The sequence below is a fragment of the Nycticebus coucang genome, chromosome 11 (genome assembly GCF_027406575.1).
Source record: "Nycticebus coucang isolate mNycCou1 chromosome 11, mNycCou1.pri, whole genome shotgun sequence".
In the NCBI taxonomy this organism is placed as follows: Eukaryota; Metazoa; Chordata; class Mammalia; order Primates; family Lorisidae; genus Nycticebus; species Nycticebus coucang.
The window spans coordinates 26,813,610-26,834,965 of record NC_069790.1 but is presented as its reverse complement, the minus strand read 5'-3'; the positions used below and the strand labels follow the sequence as shown (position 1 = coordinate 26,834,965).

At 42.1% G+C, this 21,356-nt stretch overlaps 1 protein-coding gene and 1 pseudogene across 1 annotated transcript in view; both read left to right on the top strand.

The window, feature by feature from the left end:
* The window catches only part of MINDY4 (MINDY lysine 48 deubiquitinase 4), a 255,695-nt gene that overhangs the window by 64,187 nt on the left and 170,152 nt on the right, over positions 1-21,356 (top strand). The window lies entirely within an intron of this gene.
* On the top strand, positions 1,302-2,719 carry LOC128598284 (protein FAM204A-like; annotated as a pseudogene).

The following is a 21,356-nucleotide window of genomic DNA, read 5'->3' as shown; positions in this document are numbered from 1 at the left end:
CAACTCTTTGAAGGAGATATTATTTTCCCTGTTACTCAGATGAGGAAACTGAGGCACAGCCTTGCTTAGGTCTCTACAGCTATTGGTGACAGTAGATTGGATATTCAGTTGATTCCTCATCATTCTCCTCTGCCTCCTTTTAAATAATTGAATAGTTTTGGTATATTACATTATTAATTTTTAAGTTGTAAAATGCATATAGCAAAATTTGCCATTTTGATAATTTTTAGGTGTACAATTAGGTGACATTAATTGCACTCACAGTATACAACCCATCACCACTGCCTATTCCCAAAACTTTTGTACTATCTCATATAGAAACCCCAAACTTACTAATCAGTAACTCTTCATCCCCACTCTCCACAGTCCCAATACCCTCTAATCTACTTTCTGTCTCCATGAATTTGCCTATTCTAGATATTTCACATACCTGGAGCCACACTGCATCCTTCCCTTCCCTTCCCTTCCCTTCCCTCTTCTTTTTTCTCCCCTTTTGTTTTCTTTTGAGAAAGAGTCTCACTCTGTCACCTTTGGTAGAGTGCCACGGCATCATCATAGCAGCACAACCTCAAACTCCTGGGCTTGAGAGATCCTCCTGCCTTGGCCTCCCAAGTAGCTGGGACTACAGGTACCCACCACAATGCTAGTTTTTCTATTTTTAGTAGAGACTGGGTCTCACTCTTGCTCAGGCTAGGCTTGAAATCCCGAGCTCAAGCAATCCACCGGTCTTGGCCTCCCAGAGTGTTGGGTTTTCAAGTGTGAACCACCATGCCTATTAGTCCTTTTCTGTCTGCCTCATTTCCCTTAGCATAATGGCTTCCAGGTTAGCCCATGTTGGAAGTCCCTGCATCTGGAAACTCACTCTTTACTTGGCTTCCTGGGGTACATATGGTCATGGTTCTCACTGTTAGTGTCCCAGCCTCATCCTCTCCCTGACTATAAAGCATGGCATTTACTCCCCACCGGATGATCTCAGGTATCCATGAGAGACTCCCAGAGTCATGTCTCCACCCCTAAGTGTTTGAGATGCACACATGCAGTTGCTCCATGGCCATCTCTACTCGGACCATATCACCCCAGCTGAGACATCAGCTGCCCTAAATTAGGACATCAGCTGCCCTAAACCTACTCCTCCTTATGTCACTTTCTCTTGGAATTGGCACTTCCATCCTTCCTGTGGCTTCAGCCAAAACCTATAGAGTCATCCTTGACTCTTTACTATCCCTGGCATTCAAACCATCAGCAAATCCTGTTGGCTCTGCCCACAAGATGACTTGAGACCCCAGCCACTCTGGTCCATCATGACTCTCATCAGGTTTGAGTCCCTGTTGGCTCAGCTCCAGAGGACAGCCACCTCCTGGGGCTCTGCCCAGTGCTGGCCTCCCTTGGGAGCCTGCCCTGGTATGATGAACAGTTTTTTAAAAAGTGTAGATTCATAGGGGGGAAGAGTGCAGTGGTTCATACCTGTAATTCTAGTACTTAGGGAGGTTGGGGTGGGAGGACTGCTTTAGTCCAGTAGTTCAAGGTTGCAGTGAGCTATGATTGTGGTCCAGCCTGGGCAACAGAGCAAGATCCTATCTCAGAAAAACAAAACAAAACAAAACAAACAAACATACAAAAAAACTATGGTCAGGGTCATAAGGTGGCTACCACTTCCTGTCTGAAGAAAAGACGTGGAGTGGGCTGCTACGTCCTGGCCTAAATGAAAGTGATATTGAGTCAAATTCTGAAGATGAAGCCACATTAGAAGACTCTGGACTTAACCTGCAGGGAGATAAAGAGGATGGAAACATTAGAAAAATAGAAACCTTAGATTTCCCAACAGATGGTTCAAAAACTGAAACAGAGGAAAATGTAAATGTGTATGAAGAATGTCCTTCTGGAATTCCCTTAAATATGTGGAATAAATTTCAGGAATTGTACAAAAAATCCAGGTGCAGTGGCTCACACCTGTAATCACTCTGGGAGGCTAAGGTGGGTGGATTGCCTGAGCTCAGGAGTTTGAGACCAACTTGAGCAAGAGCAAGACCCTGTCTCTAAATAAATATCTGGGTGTTGTGGCAGGCACCTGTAGTCCCAGCTACTTGGGAGGCTGAGGCACGAGAGTCATTTGGGCCCACGAGTTTGAGCTTGCTGTGAGCTGTGACGCCAGACACTCTACTGAGGATGACCAAATGAGACACTGTCTCAAAAAACAAACAAACAAAAGAAGGATTGCATAAAAAACATTCTGAACAGAAAAGCTCTACCTCAAGATTCAGAAAGAAAAAAAGAAAACACTCCAGAAAAGGTAAATTGAAGAAAGAAAAAGAAACTTATATGGAAGAGCCCTCAAATGAAACCCAGTGGAAGGAACTTAGTGTTTTGGAATCTATCAATGATAGATTTGAACCCCTTGTTAAAAGGAAAAAAGTTGAAAATCCAGGCCTTTAAAAGAGGATAGACCCAGGCTGTGGAAGAGTGGAATACTTAAAAGGCTGAAGAACTCAGCCACCAGCTAGCTAGAGCTTGGTGTAAAAATTGCCAAAGTAGTTGCCTGTCACAACTTTGTGACAAGAGCTTGGTGTAAAAATTGCCAAAGTAGTTGCCTGTCACAACTTTGTAAAAGCCTAGAAGGAGGCTGAAAATTCACAGGCTGCTTGAAAAAAAGGAGAAACTTGCATGGGGGTTTGAAGCAAAGAAGAGGTGGGAAACCAAAACCAACATGGGGTACATGTAACTTGCCATAGTCATTTGTAGACTCAAGTGCTCAATTGACTGAAAAGACTTTCCTGCTTATGTTAAATAGCATCAGGAAACTGACAGAAGTAGAAAAAAGTCAGCATAAAATTTGGGATTTATCAGCTCTTTTTGGTTTTTCTCTAAGGAATTCATCCTATTGAAGTGACTAAAATGAAACATTCTGTTATTTGTATAAAGAAATCTAAGAAAAAATACAGAAAAAGGATAAGCTTTTATTTTATTTATTTATTTGTATAGACCAACAGTATAAAGTAAATTTTCCTTTTTATCCATTTGGTATTGTAGCCAGTGAGACCTTGTACTTTCCTATCTGTACTTGGTGTAACTGCACTATTACTGGAACAACTGTGTTTTTAAGATTGGCAAATGTTTATAATGGGTTAGTCATAAGTGCAAAAAAGTTTCAATTGATACTGTGTAGACAGATGACTTTAATTAAGACTATAAAAATAGGGGGGGTGGAGCAAGATGGCGGCCGAGTAACAGCTTCCCTGCAACTGAGCACGGTCAGTCTGGGGAAATAAGATGCCAGGCATCTCTGGCTGGTGGGATCTGCCTATAATCATCCCTTTGAGGATACAGGGAGTCAGCAAGGGACTTCTGGACCCCAAGAGGAGGACAAAAACAGTGGAAAACTGGCAAGTGGTTGCGTTTGTTCAATCAACCTAATCCTGCCGGTGGCCATAAGTACAAGCAGCAGTGAGACTGCAAACTGGAAAGGCCTTACCTGTGAACTGTTTCGGTGTTTTTGGATTGGCACTCAGTTGAACTGCTTTGGAGAGAGCTTGCGCAGGAGTGCAGAGAACTTTGGGCATTGTCTAGGATCCCAGACTGAGCTGCTAAGCCAGACAAAGCTGATAGTGTTTGGCTGTGGACCACAGGGAGCCACCGAGAGAACGGCCCCAGCAAGCTCCACCCTCAGGGTCACAGAGCAAGAATGGGGCGGAAGCTAGTAACCTACTGACGGAGCAGCCTAAAGGTGGGGACTGAGCTGCCTTACAGCCTTAACCCTCAGGGGCAGAGTGAGACCGGTTTGGCACACTGGAGCCTTGGGCTGTTGCCCTGGGTAGAGTGCTGTGGCGTCACAGCTCATAGCAACCTCAAACTCCTGGGCTTGGCGCTGCCTGGACCTCCATAAGAGCTGCACGATCCCCGACCCGTGACCGACGCCCGCTGGGCCTCTGCATGCCCTGAGCAGGAACTGCAGGAGCTGTGCAACCCTGCGTCCTCTCTCCTATATCCTCCCTGCCTCCACACCGGCCCACTCATCTGGCGAGGGACTCTGGTAGCCACGTGCCCTCCGGAGCCCTCCCTCCCTCTGTGCAGAGCCCTTCTCCTGGACAGAGACTGCTAGAACCTTGGGCTCTCTGTGCCAAAGTCACTGGGCTCCAGGCACTCCCAGAACTGTGTGCACCGCCTCCCGCCCTGTTGCTGGATCCGGGTGTGTCACACTCCAGAGCTGCTTCCACAACCAGAACTCCCTGGCTGGGGAAGCCCCAGAGGAACTACACAGGGTCACTCCCTACAAAAATCCACCAACAATAGAGTGATCCTGCTGGGGTCTAATCTTGGAGAGACACATCCCCAACTCTGAGGATGGCGAGAGGCAACATTGAAAAACAATCATGAGGCAAAATCAACAGAAAAACTCTGGAAATATGAATAATCAGAGTAGATCAACTCCCCCAAGGATCAATGGGGCAGACACAGCACAAATCCCTGCACAAACAAATAGCTGAGATGTCAGAAATCGATTTCAGAATCTGGATAGCAAATAAGATCGAATTAGAATTCCAAGTAGTAACCCCAAAGATATCTCAAGAATTCAATGGATTCAAAGACCAAATGACCAAAGATTTTGACACATTGAGACAAGAAGTTGCAGCCCTCAAAGATCTGAGAAACACAGTAGAATTCCTCAGTAACAGAATGGAGCAAGCAGAAGAAAGGATTTCTGACATTGAAGACAAAGCTTTTGAACGCTCCCAAACTCTCAAAGAGGAAGAGAAATGGACGGCAAAAACAGACCACTCTCTCAGAGAGCTTTGGGATAATTCAACGAAAACCAATATTCATCTTATAGGGATCACTGAAAGCAATGAAGTGGCTTTACAAGGCAAAGAGTCTCTTCTCCATGAGATTATGAAGGAGAACTTTCCAGACATGCCAAGAGATTCTGAAATTCAGATAGCAGACAGTTTCAGAATTCTAGCACGACTCAACCCAATAAGACATCCCCCAGACACATCATAATCAATTTCACTAAAGTTTATATGAAGGAGAAAATTCTGAAAGCAGCCAGATGAAAGAAAACCATCACCTACAAGGGCAAGAATATCAGAATAACTGCAGATCTCTCTGCTGAAACCTTTCAAACTAGAAGAGGATGGTCATCGACTTTTAATCTCCTAAAACAAAATAACTTTCAACCCAGGATCCTGTACCCAGCTAAACTGAGCTTCATTTATGATGGAGAAATTAAATACTTCAATGACATTCACATGTTGAAGAAATTTGCCATAACTAAACCAGCTCTCCAGGATATTCTCAGACCTATCCTTCATAAAGACCAGCGTAATCCTCCACCACAAAAGTAAACCCACCCAGAAAATTTTGATTGAACTCTAAATTCCACATCAGAAAAGGATTAAAAATGTCCACTGGACTCTTGAAAGGCTTATAAATATTCTCAATTAATGTGAATGGTTTAAATTGTCCTCTAAAGAGGCACAGGTTGGCTGACTAGATACAAAAACTCGAGCCAGATATCTGCTGCATACAAGAATTGCATCTTACATCAAAAGACAAATAAAGACTCAAGGTGAAGGGATGGTCACCTATACTCCAGGCAAATGGAAAGCAGAAAAAAGCAGGCATTGCAATCCTATTTGCAGCTGTAATAGGCTTTAAACCAACTGAAATAAGGAAGGATAAGGATGGACACTTCATATTTGTTAAAGATAATACTCAATATGATAAGATTTCAATTATTAATATTTATGCACCCAACCAGAACACATCTCAATTTATAAGAGAAACTCTAACAGACACGAGCAAATTGACTTCCTCCAGTTGCATAGTAGTTGGAGATTTTAACACCCCTTTAGCAGTGCTGGATAGATCCTCCAAAAAGAAGCTAAGCAAAGAAATTTTAGATTTAAACTTAACCATTCAACATCTGGACTTAAAAGACATCTATAGAACATTTCATCCCAACAAAACTGAATACACATTCTTCTCATCAGCCCACAGAACATACTCCAATATCGACCATATCCTAGGCTACAAATCTAACCTCAGCAAATTAAAAAAGATAGAAATTATTCCCTGCATCTTCTCAGACCATCATGGAATAAAAGTTGAACTCAATAACAACAGGAACCTGCATACCCATACAAAAACATGGACACTAAACAAACTTATGCTGAAGGATAGATGGGTTATAGACGAGATTAAGAAGGAAATCACCAAATTTTTGGAACAAAACAACAATCAAGACATGAATTACCAGAACCTCCGTGATACTGCAAAGGCAGTCCTAAGAGGGAAATTTATAGCACTGCAAGCCTTCCACAAGAAAACAGAAAGAGAGGAAGGTAATAATGGGACATCTCAAGCAACTGGAGAAAGAACACTCCAACCCAAACCCAACAGAAGAAAAGAAATAACCAAAATCAGAGCAGAATTAAATGAAATTGAAAACAAAAGAATTATACAACAGATCACTAACTCCAAAAGTTGGTATTCTGAAAAGATCAATAAAATAGATAAACCTTTGGCCAACCTCACCAGGAAAAAAAGAGTAAACTCTCTAATTTCATCAATCAGAAATGGTAATGATGAAATAACAACAGACCCCTCAGAAATTCAAAAAATCCTTAATGAATACTACAAGGAACTCTACTCTCAGAAATATGAAAATTTTTGTACTTCCAATACTTGGAAGTACACCACCTACAAAGACTTAGCCAGAATGAAGTGGAAATGTTGAAAAGGCCTATATCAAGTTCTGAAATAGCATAAACTATACAAAATCTCCCTAAAAAAAAAAAAAAAAAAGCCCAGGACCAGATGGCTTTATGTCAGAATTCTACTAAACCTTTAAAGAAGAACTAGTACCTATATTGCTAAAACTCTTCCAAAATATAGAAAAAGAAGGAATATTACCCAACACATTCTATGAAGCAAACATCACCTTGATCCCCAAACCAGGGAAAGACCCAATGAGAAAAGAAAATTGTAGACCAATGTCACTAATGAATATTGATGCTAAAATACTCAATAAGATCCTAACAAACAGAATCCAACAAAAAAATTATATACCACAACCAAGTATGATTTATCCCAGGGTCTCAAGGTTGGTTCAATATATGTAAATCTATAAATGTAATTCATCAAATGTAATGAACAAACTAAAAAGTAAGAACCATATGATTCTTTCAATTGATGCAGAAAAAGCTTTTGATAATATCCAGCATCCCTTCATGATCAGAACACTTAAGAAAATGGGTATAGAAGGGACATTTCTTAAACTAATAGTGGCCATCTACAGCAAACCCACAGCCAATATTGTATTGAATGGAGTGAAATTGAAATCATTTCCACTTAGATCAGGAACCAGGCAAGGTTGCCCATTGTCTCCATTGCTCTTTAACAGTGTAATGGAAGTTTTAGCCATTGCAATTAGGGAAGAAAAGGCAATCAAGGGTATCCACATAGGGTCAGAAGAGATCAAACTTTCACTCTTCGCAGATGATATGATCGTATATCTGGAAAACACTAGGGATTCTACTACAAAACTTTTAGAAGTGATCAAGGAATACAGCAATCTCTCAGGCTACAAAACCAACACCCATAGATCTGTAGCCTTTATATATACCAACAATAACTAAGCCAAAAAAACAGTCAAGGACTCTATTCCTTTCACAGTAGTGCCAAAGAAGATGCAATATTTGGAAGTATACCTAACAAAGGATGTGAAAGATATCTACAAAGAGAACTATGAAACTTTAAGAAAAGAAATAGCTGAAGATGTTAACAAATGGAAAACCATATCATGCTTATGGCTGGGAAGAATCAACATTGTTAAAATGTCTATACTACCCAAAGCAATATATAATTTTAATGCAATTCCTATTAAAGCTCCATTGTCATATTTTAAAGATCTTGAAAAAATAATACATCATTTTATATGGAATCAGAAAAAACCTGGAATAGCCAAAACATTGCTCAGCAATAAAAACACAGCAGGAGGAATCACGCTACCAGACCTGAGACTGTACTATAAATCAATAGTGATCAAAGCAGCATGATATTGGCACAAAAACAGAGAAGTAGATGTCTGGAAATGAATAGAGAACCAAGAGATGAATCCAGCTGCTTACCGTTACTTAATCTTTGACAAGCCAATTAAAAACATTCAGTGGGGAAAAGATTCCCTATTTCACAAATGGTGCTGGGTGAACTGGCTGGCGACCTATAGAAGATTGAAACTGGACTCACACTTTTCATCATTAACTAAGATAGACTCTCACTGGATAAAAGATTTAAATTTAAGACATGAAACTATAAAAATACTTGAAGAAAGTGCAGGGAAAACTTTTTTTTTGAGACAGAGTCTCACTTTACCAGCCTTGGTAGAGTGCTGTGGCATCACACGGCTCACAGCAACCTCAAACTCTTGGGTTTCAGTGATTCTCTTGCCTCAGCCTCCCAAGCAGCAGGGAAAACTCTTGAAGGAATCAGCCTGGGTGAATATTTTATGAGGTGGACTCCCCAGGCAATTGAAGCAGTATCAAAAATGCACTACTGGGACCTGATCAAACTAAAAAGCTTCTGCACAGCCAAGAACATAGTAAGTAAAGCAAGCAGACAGCCCTCAGAATGGGAGAAAATACTTGCAGGTTATACTTCCGATAAAGGTCTAATAACCAGAATCCACAGAGAACTCAAACGTATTAGCAAGAAAAGAACACGTGATCCCATCTCAGGGTGGGCAAGGGACTTGAAGAGAAACTTCTGTAAAGAAGACAGATGCAAAATCTACAAACACATGAAAAAAAGCTCATCATCCTTAATCATCAGAGAAATGCAAATCAAAACTACTTTGAGATATCACCTAACCCCAGTAAGAGTAGCCCACATAACAAAATTCCAAAACCAGAGATGTTGGCGTGGATGTGGAAAAAAGGGCACACTTCTACACTGCTGGTGGGAATGCACACTAATACGTTCCTTCTGGAAGGATGCTTGGAGAATACTTAGAGACCTAAAAATAGACCTGCCATTCGATCTTATAATTCTTTTACTAGGTTTATACCCAGAAGACCAAAAATCACAATATAACAAAGACATCTGTACCAGAATGTTTATTGCAGCCCAATTCATAATTGCTAAGTCATGGAAGAAGCCCAAGTGCCCATTGACCCATGAATGGACTAGCAAATTGTGGTACATGCATACCATGGAATATTATGCAGCCTTAAAGAAAGATGGAGACTTTACCTCTTTCATGTTTACATGGATGGAGCTGGAACATATTCTTCTTAGCAAAGTATCTCAGGAATGGAAGAAATAGTATCCAATGTACTCAGCCCTACTATGAAGCTAAATTTTAGCTTTCACATGAAGGCTATAACCCAACTATAGCACAAGACTATGAGTAAAGGGCCAAGGAAGGGGAAGGGAGGGGAGAGGTTAGGGTGGAGGGAGGGTAATGGGTGGGGCTACACCTACGGTGCATCTTAGAATGGGTACAGGTGAAATTTACTAAAGGCAGAATACAAATGTCTACATACAATAACTAAGAAAATGCCATGAAGGGTACGTTGAACAGTTTGATGAGAATATTTCAGATTGTATATGAAACCAGGACATTGTACCCTTTGATTGCACTAATGTACAGAGCTATGATTTAACAATACAAAAAAAGAAAAAAAGAAAATGCATTTTTGAAGTTGAAAAAAAGATTATAAAAATAATTATTGATTGCCTTTTGTAAGCAGTAGAGTTTTGATATTTCAAAATTACATAGTTAAAGCAATTGATTCTTTTTTTAAAATTATTAAATCATAGCTGTGTACATTAATGCAATCATGGGGCACCATACACTGGTTTTATATATCATTTGACATATTTTCATCACACTGGTTAACATAGCCTTCTTGGCATTTTTTTAGTTATTGTGTTAAGACATTTATATTCTACATTTAGTAAGTTTCACCTGTACCCTTGTAATATGCACTGTAGGTGTAATTGATTCATTTTTGTAGGTAAAATAGTACAATAAAAAGACGACAGAGCGTAGCATTTGAAGTATAATTTAAATTGAGTTTGCCTAGAAATAACTTCTTAAATCTCTTTCTTGGCTATCTCATTATTTAATTTATGAGATAGTTCTTAGAAGAGAAAATGGTGCAATTGTATTAAACATACAATTTTACCTCAATATAACTTTGAACCTTCTTAAAAAAAAAAAGGAGGAAATAAAAAACATAGATCATGACATGCCACTTTCTTCTCTAGTGCCCACGAGACCCATGACACTATCTTCACGGCTAACCATAGCCCTCAATGCCCCTCCCAGGACCTGGTCTCAGCTGCCCTCCCTGACACTTCACCATTTGACTTTCTCTTCACTCTGCCCCCACATAGCAACTTTCTCACTGGTTCTGGAACACATGGGCAGCTCACTTTCATCTCTGCCCTGCTGTCCCTGCTGCCTGACACTCTTTTCTCAGATCCTTTATGCTCTTTCTCCCTCATATCACCAGGAAGCTGTGTGGGCTCCTCTTCAGAGAGGCCTGCTCCTCCTGTCCTGCCTGGCACGACTCTCCTGCCTTTCTCTGGCCCCACTCAGCTGATGTCCTTCCTCTGTAGCACTTACCCTGCTCTGAATCTCTATTTAGTTTGTTGTTGCTTCCTTCCTTTTTATTTTTTTCCAAGTTTACTCATTCTTTATTTATGATACCTTAAAAATATCTGCCATGTTTTTGTAGTTGCTTACAATGCAATTAATAGGTCAGATTAGTAAATTATCAAAAATATTACTCAAGATTTAAGTGAAGTTAGATTAACAAGAGAAGTTTTATATTCTTTTTTTTTTTATTATTGGGGATTCATCGAGGATACAATAAGCCAGGTTACACTAATTACATTTGTTAGGTAAAGTCCCTCTTGCAATCATGTCTTGCCCCCAGATGGTGTGGCACACACCAAGGCCCCACCCCACTCCCTCCTTCCCTCTCTCTGCTTTTCCTTCCCCTCCCATGACCTTAATTGCCATTAATTGCCCTCATATCAAAATTGAGTACATAGGATTTATGCTTCTCCATTCTAGTGATGCTTTATTAAGAATAATGTCTTCCACTTCCATCCAGGTTAATACGAAGGATGTAAAGTCTCCATTTTTTTAATAGCTGAATAGTATTCCATGGTGTACATATACCACAGCTTGTTAATCCATTCCTGGGTTGGTGGGCATTTAGGCTGTTTCCACATTTTGGTGATTGTAAATTGAGCTGCAATAAACAGTGTAGTACAAGTGTCCTTATGATAAAAGGATTTTTTCCTTCTGGGTAGATGCCCAGTAATAGGATTGCAGGATCAAATGGGAGGTCTAGCTTGAGTGCTTTGAGGTTTCTCCATACTTCCTTCCAGAAAGGTTGTACTAGTTTGCAGTCCCACCAGCAGTGTAAAAGTGTTCCCTTCTCTCCACATCCACGCCAGCATCTGCAGTTTTGAGATTTTGTGATGTGGGCCATTCTCACTGGGGTTAGATGATATCTCAGGGTTGTTTTGATTTGCATTTCTCTAATATATAGAGATGATGAACATTTTTTCATATGTTTGTTAGCCATTTGTCTATCTTCTTTGGAGAAGGTTCTATTCATATCTCTTGCCCATTTAAATATGTTATTGTTGGCTTTTTTCATGTGGATTAATTTGAGTTCTTTGTACAAGCTTTTGTCTGATTCAAAATATGCAAATATCCTTTCCCATTGTGTAGGTTGTCTCTTTGCTTTGGTTATTGTCTCCTTGGCTGTACAGAAGCTTTTCAGTTTAATGAAGTCCCATTTGTTTATTTTTGTTGTTGCTGCAATTGCCATGGCAGTCTTCTTCATGAAGTCTTTCCCCAGGCCAATATCTTCCAGTGTTTTTCCTATGCTTTCTTTGAGGATTTTTATTGTTTCATGCCTTAAATTTAAGTCCTTTATCTATCTTGCATCAATTTTTGTGAGTGGGGAAAGGTGTGGGTCCAGTTTCAGTCTTTTACATGTGAATATCCAGTTCTCCCAACACCATTTATTAAATAGGGAGTCTTTCCCCCAAGGTATGTTCTTCTTTGGTTTATTGAAGATTAGGTGGTTGTAAGATGTTAGTTTCATTTCTTGGTTTTCTATTCGATTCCAAGTGTCTATGTCTCTGTTTTTGTGCTAGTACCATGCTGTCTTGAGCACTATGGCTTTGTAGTACAGACTAAAATCTGGTATGCTGATGCCCCCAGCTTTATTTTTATTACTAAGAACTGCCTTAGCTATACAGGTTTTTTTCTGGTTCCATACAAAACTCAGAATCATTTTCTCCAAATCTTGAAAGTACGATGTTGGTATTTTGATAGGAATGGCATTGAATAGGTAGATTGCTTTGGGAAGTATAGACATTTTAACAATGTTGATTCTTCCCATCCATGAGCATGGTGTGTTTTTCCATTTGTTAAAATCCTCTACTATTTCCTTTCTGAGGAGTTCATAGTTTTCTTTATAGAGGTCCTTCACCTCCTTCGTTAGGTATATTCCTAGGTATTTAATTTTCTTTGAAACTATGGTGATGGGAGTTGCATCCTTAATTAGCTTCTCGTCTTCACTGTTATTGGTGTATACAAAGGCTACTGACTTGTGGACATTGATTTTATATCCTGAAACATTACTGTATTTTTTGATGACTTCTAGGAGTCTTGTGGTTGAGTCTTTGGGATTCTCTAAGTATAAGATCATGTCATCAGCAAAGAGGGAGAGTTTGACCTCCTCTGCTCCCATTTGGATTCCCTTTATTTCCTTTTCTTGCCTAATTGTATTGGCTAGAACTTCCAGCACTATGTTGAATAGTAAAGGTGACAGAGGACTACCTTGTCTGGTTCCAGTTCTAAGAGGAAAAGCTTTCAGTTTTACTCCATTCAGTAAAATATTGGCTGTGGGTTTGTCATAGATAGCTTCAATCAGTTTTAGAAATGTGCCACCTATGCCTATACTCTTCAGTGTTCTAATTAGAAAAGGATGCTGGATTTTATCAAATGCTTTTTCTGCATCTATTGAGAGGATCATATGATCTTTATTTTTGCCTATGTTAATATGGTGGATAACGTTTATGGACTTGCGTATGTTAAACCAGCCTTGCATCCCTGGGAAGAAACCTACTTGATCATGATGTATGACTTTTTTGATGATAAGCTGTAATCTATTGGCTAGGATTTTGTTGAGAATTTTTGCATCTATATTCATGAGTGAGATTTGTCTGAATTTCTCCTTTTTGTTTGGGTCTTTTCCTGGTTTTGGTTTCAGGGTGATGTTTGCTTCATAGACTGTGTTGAGGAAGATTCCTTCTTCCTCAATTTTTTGGAATAATTTCTGCAGTACAGGAATAAGCTCTTCCTTGAAGGTTTGATAGAATTCTGTTGTGAAGCCATCTGGACCAGGGCATTTTTTTGGTTGGAAGCTTTTTTATTGTTTCTTTGATCTCAGTGCTTGAAATTGGTCTGTTCAGGAGCTCTATTTCTTCCTGGCTAAGTCTAGGGAGAGGGTGTGATTCCAAATATTGGTCGATTTCCTTCACATTGTCAAATTTCTGGGCATAGAGTTTCTGGTAGTATTCAGAGATGATCTCATGTATCTCTGTGGGATCAGTTGTTATTTCCCCTTTATCATTTCTGATTGAGGTTACTAGAGATTTTACTTTTCTATTTCTCGTTAGTCTGGCCAATGGTTTATCTATTTTATTAATTTTTTCAAAAAACGAACTCTTTGTTTCATTAATTTTCTGAATGATTCTTTTGTTTTCAATTTCATTGATCTCTGATTTGATTTTGGAGATTTCTTTTCTTCTGCTGACATTAGGCTTAGATTGTTTTTCTTTTCCAACTCCATAAGATGGCTTGTGAGTTTGTTGATGCGCTCTCTTTCTGTTTTTCGAATGTAGGCATCTAAAGTGATCAATTTTCCTCTCAAAACTGCTTTTGCAGTATCCCATAGGTTTTGATAGCTTGTGTCTTCATTGTTGTTATGCTGAAGGAAGTTAATAATTTCCTGTTTTATTTCTTCCTGCACCCATCTGTTATTCAAGAGAAGATTGTTTAATTTCCATATCTTTGTGTGGGGTCGAACGTTTTTGTTAGAGTTGAGTTCCACCCTTAGTGCCTTATGGTCTGAGAAGATACAAGGTAAAATTTCAATTCTTTTGATTTTGTTGATATTTGTTTTGTGTCCCAGGATATGATCAATTTTGGAGAATGTTCCATGGGGTGATGAGAAGAATGTGTATTCTTTATCTTTGGGATGGAGTGTTCTATATGCATCTATCAAGCACAGTTGTTCTAGGATCTCATTTAAATCTCTTATATCTTTGTTTAATTTCTGTTTAGAGGATCTGTCCAGCTCTGTAAGAGGAGTGTTAAAGTTCCCTGTTATGATGGTATTATCGGATATCATACTGCTCAGACTGAGTAAGGTCTGTTTCAAGAATCTGGGAGCATTTAAACTGGGTGCATAAATATTTAGAATGGAAAAGTCTTCTTGTTGTATTTATGCCTTTACCAATATAAAGTGACCATCTGTGTCTTTTTTGAGTTTAGTTGCTTTAAATCCACATGTATCTGAAAATAAGATTGCAACCCCTCTTTTCTTCTGAATTCCATTTGCCTGAAAAATTGTCTTCCAACCCTTGACTCTGAGCTTTAATTTGTCTTTTGAAGCCAGGTGTGTTTCTTGCAGACAGCAAATGGATGGCTTGTGTTTTTTAATCCAGTCAGCCAATCTATGTCTCTTCAGTGGGGAATTCAAGCCATTAACATTTATTGAGATAATTGATAAGTGTGGTAGTGTTCTATTCATCTTATTTTGTGAGAGTTCATTGCTTAGTTTTATCTTTTGCATCTGTGTGGAGGTTAGGTTCTGTCCTTTAATTTCTGAGTTTTTACTTTGCTGCTGATCCATTGTGATGGTCAGTGTGTAGAACAGGTTGAAGTATTTCCTGTAGAGCTGGTCTTGTTTTGGCGAATTTCCTCAATGTTTGTATATCCGTAAATGATTTGATTGCTCCATCAATTTTAAAGCTTAGCTTAGCAGGGCACAATGTTCTGGGCTGGAAATTGTTCTGTTAAAGTTAGATGACCATTGTCTTCTTGCTTGGAAAGTTTCATTAGAGAAGTCAGCAGTCACTCTGATGGATTTGCCCCTGTAGGTCAACTGGCGCTTACTCTTGGCAGCTTGTAGAATCTTTTCTTTTGTCTTGACTTTGGACAGGTTCATCACAATGTGTCTTGAAAAAGCTTGGTTAGAGTTGAGACGACCTGGGGTCTGATATCCCTCTGAAAGCAGTGTGTCAAAATCTTTGGTGATATTTGGGAAATTTTCTTTTATAATATTCTCTAGTATGGCTTCCATTCCTCTGGGGCATTCTTCTTCCCCTTCTGGGATTCCTATAACTCGTATGTTGGAACGCTTCATAAGGTCCCATAATTCTGCCAGTGAACGTTCTGCTTTCTCTCTCTTCTTTTCTGCCTCTTTTACTATCTGAGTTATCTCAAGAACTTTGTCTTCTACCTCTGAAATTCTTTCTTCTATATGGTCTAACCTGTTGCTGATACTTTCCATTGCATCTTTAAGTTCCCTAATTGACTGCTTCAGTTCCTTCAGCTCTGCTATGTCCTTTCTATATTCTTCGTATCATTCATCTCTTATTTGATTCTGTTTTTGGATTTCCTTTAGATTATTTTCCACTTTATTAGCAGTTTCCTTCATTGTTTCCATCATTTCATTCATTGTTTTTATCATGTGTATTCTAAATTCCCTTTCTGTCATTCCTAACATTTCTTTATTGGTGGAATCCTCTGCAGTAGCTACCTCATGATCCCTTGGAGGGGTTGTTCTGGACTGGTTCTTCATGTTGCCTGGAGTTTTCTGCTGATTCTTCCTCATGAGTGATTTCTTTTATCTGTTTCCTTGCCCTAATTTTCCTTTCACTTCCTCTTGCTCTTTAAGTTCTCATGCCTGTGGACTAAGGTTTCAATGAATCCTTTTGGTATAGGACCAGAAGGATGAAAAGGTTGAAAAGCAAGAAGGGATGAAAGAAAGAAGGAAAGAATGAAAAGAAAATAGAGAAAGGAGAGGGTGTGGGTAAAAGAAATATTGACAAAAAGAATAGAGGCACAGAAAGAGGGAGACAAAGCAATGTAGGTGTACACTAGGGTACTTTGACACAACCTTAAAAAACCCCAACCTCTGGAGGTGCCCAGTTGGGTGGTTCCCTTGAGGTCCGCAACTCTTTGCTAACCTGATCAGACACAGTACCCCACCTCCACCAAGTAGAGAGGAAAGACAAAAATGCTATAAATCAAACCAAAACAAGCAAATGGAAAACTTTACGGGATAACATTGGGTGAAAAACCAAATAATAGGGGTAGAAACACTAGCAAAAATGAAGTTCTAGTTATTGGAAAAGGCAGCAATGGGAAATTGTATTTATACTAGAAAACTGGAGAAAGCAAAGAAAAAATCTGTACGGAAAAGGTTGAAATTAAAAAACAAAACAACAACAACACCAAAATAAACAAAAAACAAACAAGAAAACAACCAAAAACAAAGCAGTATATATATCTTGTTGAATATTTTCTGGGCAACAGGTGGTCTTTTGGGGTATGAGATGTTAATTACAATGCTGAAATGACTGGAGGCCTCCACTGATTTCTCAAACCCCACAGGGTAGACACCCTAAGTCTCTCTTCAGCCCTCTTAAAAGGCAGTTTAAGCTTCTAAACTTGCTAAGCAGAAGCTTTCCCAGGAAAGTGCTTGTCGTTGAAATCACTGGTGAAGTGGTTATCTACTTACCCAATGTGCCAAAACCGGTCTCACTCTGCCCCTGAGGGTTAGGGCTGTAGGGTGGCTCAGACCCCGCCTTTAGGCTGCTCAGTCACTAGGCTACTAGCTCTTGCCCGATCCTTGCTCTGCAACCCCTAGGGAGGACCTTGTTGGCGCAGTTCTCTCACAATGGCTCCCTGCAGCCCACAGCTAAACACTATTAGCTCCGTTATGCTCAGTGGCTCAGTCTGGGGTCCCAGACAATGCCCAAATTCTCCGCACTCCTGCTTAAGCTCTCCCCAAGGCAGTTCAACTGAGTGCCAAGTCCAAAAACACCAAAACAGTTCACAGGTAAGGCCTTTCTGGTTTGCAGTCTCGCTGCTACCGCACTTACAGCTGTCAGCGGGATTAGACCGATCCAACACATGTGATTACTTGCCAGTTTTCCACTGTTTTTGTCCTCCTCTTGGGGTCCAGAAGTCTCTCGCTGACTCCCTATATCCTCAAAGGGATGATTATAGGCAGATCCCACCAGACAGAGATGCCTGGATTCTTATCTCCCCAGACTCATGGTGCCCAGATGCAAAGAAGCTGTTACTCGGCTGCCATCTAGCTCTCCACCCTGCTTGCTACCTTCCTTATTAGAACATGAACCCTGTCCACTGTGCTGTCCCCTGTCCCTTGAAGAGGGCCTGATACTCAGTGTGTGCTCCCTGATAATGGCAGGAATGAGAGGTCCAGGCCCAGCTAACCCCAGGGCCCCTGTGCTCAGAGACCCTCCAGCCCTGTTCTGCTTCAGGCTGCCCCCACCTGTAACTATATTGGGACCTGTGGCCCAAATCTTAAACTATGACCTTTCTCCTGGCTATGAGGTGGGGAGGCCACGCTCCTGGCCAGGCCTCACTTTCCTCAGCTGTGGCATCGGAGCCAGAATCACTGTCCTCTGCATGCTCCTGAGAGTCTTTACTCCCTGTGAACCAGGAGAAGCATTGCTATTGGTCTGTGGGTCTTGACCCCAGCTCTGAGGGCACAAGGACAAGGGTGGAAGATTCCCTGCATGTATCCTTTTATGCCAAGGACTACCCCCACAACCCAATATTAGGGGTGAACTAAGGAGAAGCTGAACTACTAGTTTTCAGAGAAAGTGGGGTCTGTGTGGGCTGAAACAATCAAGGGAGACTTCCAGAAGGAGGTGAGACTGGAGATGGTCTCTTGGATGGGATGTAAAGAAGGGGAAAGCAAAGGTCACCCATAGCAAGGCGTAAGCACTGAGGCCAGAGGTCAGACCATCATTGGAAATAAACCAATTTCTACTGGGAAGTAAACCCAAACCTGTTCAGAAGGGCAGAAATTATCTTTTTTTTTAGACAAAGCCTCAAGCTGTTGCCCTAGGTAGAGTGCCGTGGCATAACAGCTCACAGCAACCTTCAACTCCTGGGCTCAAACCTCTGCCTCCTGCCTCTGCCTCCCAAGTAGCTGGGACTACAGGCACCTGCCACAACACCTGGCTATTTTTTGGTTGCAGCCATCATTGTTGTTTGGTGGGCCCAGGCTGGATTCAAACCCCCAGCTCAGGTGTACGCGGCTTGTGCCTTAGCCACTTGAGCCACAGGCACTGAGCCCAGAAATTATCTTATGGGCCTCTCCCTGCTAGCAACCATTGGGGCAGTAAGGGGTATTTGGTGTGTGTGCCAGGCTGTGCCCCACCCTTTAGTGTCACTTACCTGAGCCCCAGGGGATGTAGGTCAGTGGGTTGGAGGAGAGCATAGGGAGACAGTGGGGAGACCCAGCCTGAGAAGGGTGGTGGCAGGCAGCAGCAGCATGGGGACAGCTTGCAGGTACCTGTCTCCCTCCAGCTCCCATGCATATTGCATAGCTGAGGACTAGTCATAGGCCCCTGGATCCTTCCTCAGCCGTTTTTCTGGCAATGATCTCCCAGAAGACCCCACATGTTGAGAGCAGCTGGGAGTTGGTGGGACCAGTGCTGGTGTCAATTGGGATGCTGCTCCCCCTGCTGCTCCTGCAGGAGGCAGCATTGGCCAGACCTGAGGGTACCCAGCTCCAGGCCCAACTGTGGCAGATGTGGAAAACTCCCAAGCTGGCCCTTCCCCTGGACTTGCCAGCTGAGGAGAGTGGCACAGACTCCTGAGCTCCCTTTGGGGAGACAAACTCACATGTCTGGAGTTCAGGTAAGTGACATTAAATGGTGGGGCACAGCCTGGCACACACACCAAATCCTACCTACTGTCCCAACAGTTGCTACCAGCGGCCTGTTAAGATAAGTTTTGCATGTCTGAACAGGTTTAGGGTTTATTTCCCAGTAGAAACTGGCTTATTTCCAAAGATGTTCTGACTCTGGATTTAAAGTCATTGGGAATGTGACATGAACCCGGTTGCAGGACAGAGTCTGGTATAAAGGCTGAGAACTGAGCCAGTGGGTTCATAACTGCTCAGCCAACCAGGAAAGGCAACAGGATGAGTGAAAGGGAATAGGTAACACTAAGTGCACTGCCCAAAGCTGGCTTTCTCCTTCCTCCATTAAAACTCACCTGTCCAGTCTCAGCACCCATAGCACAGTGGTTACAGTGCTGGCCACATGCCCCGAGGCTGGCTGGTTTGAACCTGGCCCTGGCCTGCTAAACAACAATGACAACTGCAACAAAAAATTGCCAGGCATTGTGGTGGGTGCCTGTAGTCCCAGCTACTTGGGAGGCTGAGGCAAGAGAATCGCTTAAGCCCAAGAGTTTGAGGTTGCTATGAGCTGTGACACCATGGCACTCTACCAAGGGTGACATAGTGGGACTCTGTCTCAAAACAAACAAACAAACACCTGTCCATCTGTCAAAGCCCAGCGCCAACATCCAAGCTCCAGGAAGTCTCAGACTCCTCAGCCAGTATTAAGCTTTCTTTCCTCTGCATTGCTATGGATTTCACTTGATACACCTTTCTTGGCACTGATTACATAATTAGGTAAGGTTTACTGAGCAAACTGAGGAGCCCCTAGAGCTGTGAAATGTACACCCTGCCCAGGTGTGTGTGACAGCCTTGAATCACCTGAGTAGCTGTCTGACCTGCGCGTCACCCCTCTCCCCCCTGGGAATCTGAGCGTCACTCTCTCTTGGCGTGCCCTGAGGAGCTTGGCAATAATCTCTACTGGTTCACTCAGTTCTGCTGCCTCAGAGCAGGGATTTGTAAACTAAGTTCTGTGATTTGACTTTGGAGATCTATAAAATTTCTTAATTTTGTGTAGGAAATTATGACAGAGAGAGAGAACACAAGAACTTTCTTTCTTTTCTTACTTTCTTTCTTTTTGAGACAGAGTCTCAAGCTGTCACCCTGGGTAGAGTGCTGTGGTGTCACAGCTCACAGCAACCTCAAACTCTTGGGCTTAAGTGATTCTCTTGCCTCAGCCTCCTGAGAAGCTGGGACTACAGGTACCTGCCACAATGCCTGGCTATTTTTTAGTTGTAGTTGTCATTGTTGTTTAACAGGCCCAGGCTGGATTCAAACCCTCCAGCTCTGGTGTATGTGGCTGGTGCCCTAGCCACTGAGCTACAGGCACCGAGCCAGAACACAGGAACTTGCATCAGATTAGCAGAGGGGTTCAAGAGCCCAGAAAGGCTACAAAGTCTGGCTTTATGGACCCTCAGAGGGGGAGGCGGTAAAGGCAATCAGACAGCAGGTGGTGTGTTTATGCCTGTTCCCTCATTTTCCCCAATATGAGCCTGTGAGCCCCACAAGTCTGGGGTTACCCTCCTCATTTTACAGATAGAGAAACTGAGGCCCACAGTCACAGACTCATACCCAGCTCCACTGAGGCCAGTGCTTCAGTCCCATCCAAGCTGCCATCTGGCAGAGGCACTCGTGGGTTCGCAGGCTGGCAGCAGCTGTCCAGCTGGGCTGACCTTGCAGAATCCTGGGATGGTCCGCACCTCCTCCTGGCAGGTACAACCTCATACACCCACCACCCACCATCCACACCCACCACCTCCCATGTGGAGACAGTCACTTACCTGAAGAGAAGGTTAGGGAGATGTTTTCCAGGTTAGATCTCAAGATTTCATTCTGCCCACAGGGCCTGAGTTGGAGTTGTGAGCAGCCCCAGGGGGTCAAACTCTTTCTTTCAGCCTCCTGCTATATGCACCTTGCCCTCCATGCTGGCTGGAGGTCCTGTAGCTCTCCCCCCTCGCCTTGGAACTGTGGTGCCCAGCCTTGCTCTGCCAGTTTCTTCCCACTAGGAGTTTCACCATTTTCTTGGATCAGGCCCTCTCCCTGAAGGAGTCCGGATGAAGCCAGAGCCACAGCGTTACATTTTCTGGCTGGAGTTTGTCTGCTTGGTAAATGATCAAGCATGTGGGATGCAACATGATCACCAATCCATGCCCTCGATGTCCTTTGTTCTCGGTTCCTGAGAGGTAGTGTTTCAAGTGCAGCTGCTGCTGGGATGGGGGAGGGAGAGTACTACCCAGAGGGGCAGAGACACAGGCAGGCAGAGAGACAGACAAAGAGAGGTCAAGGGTCTACAATAGTTCACAAATGCTTCAC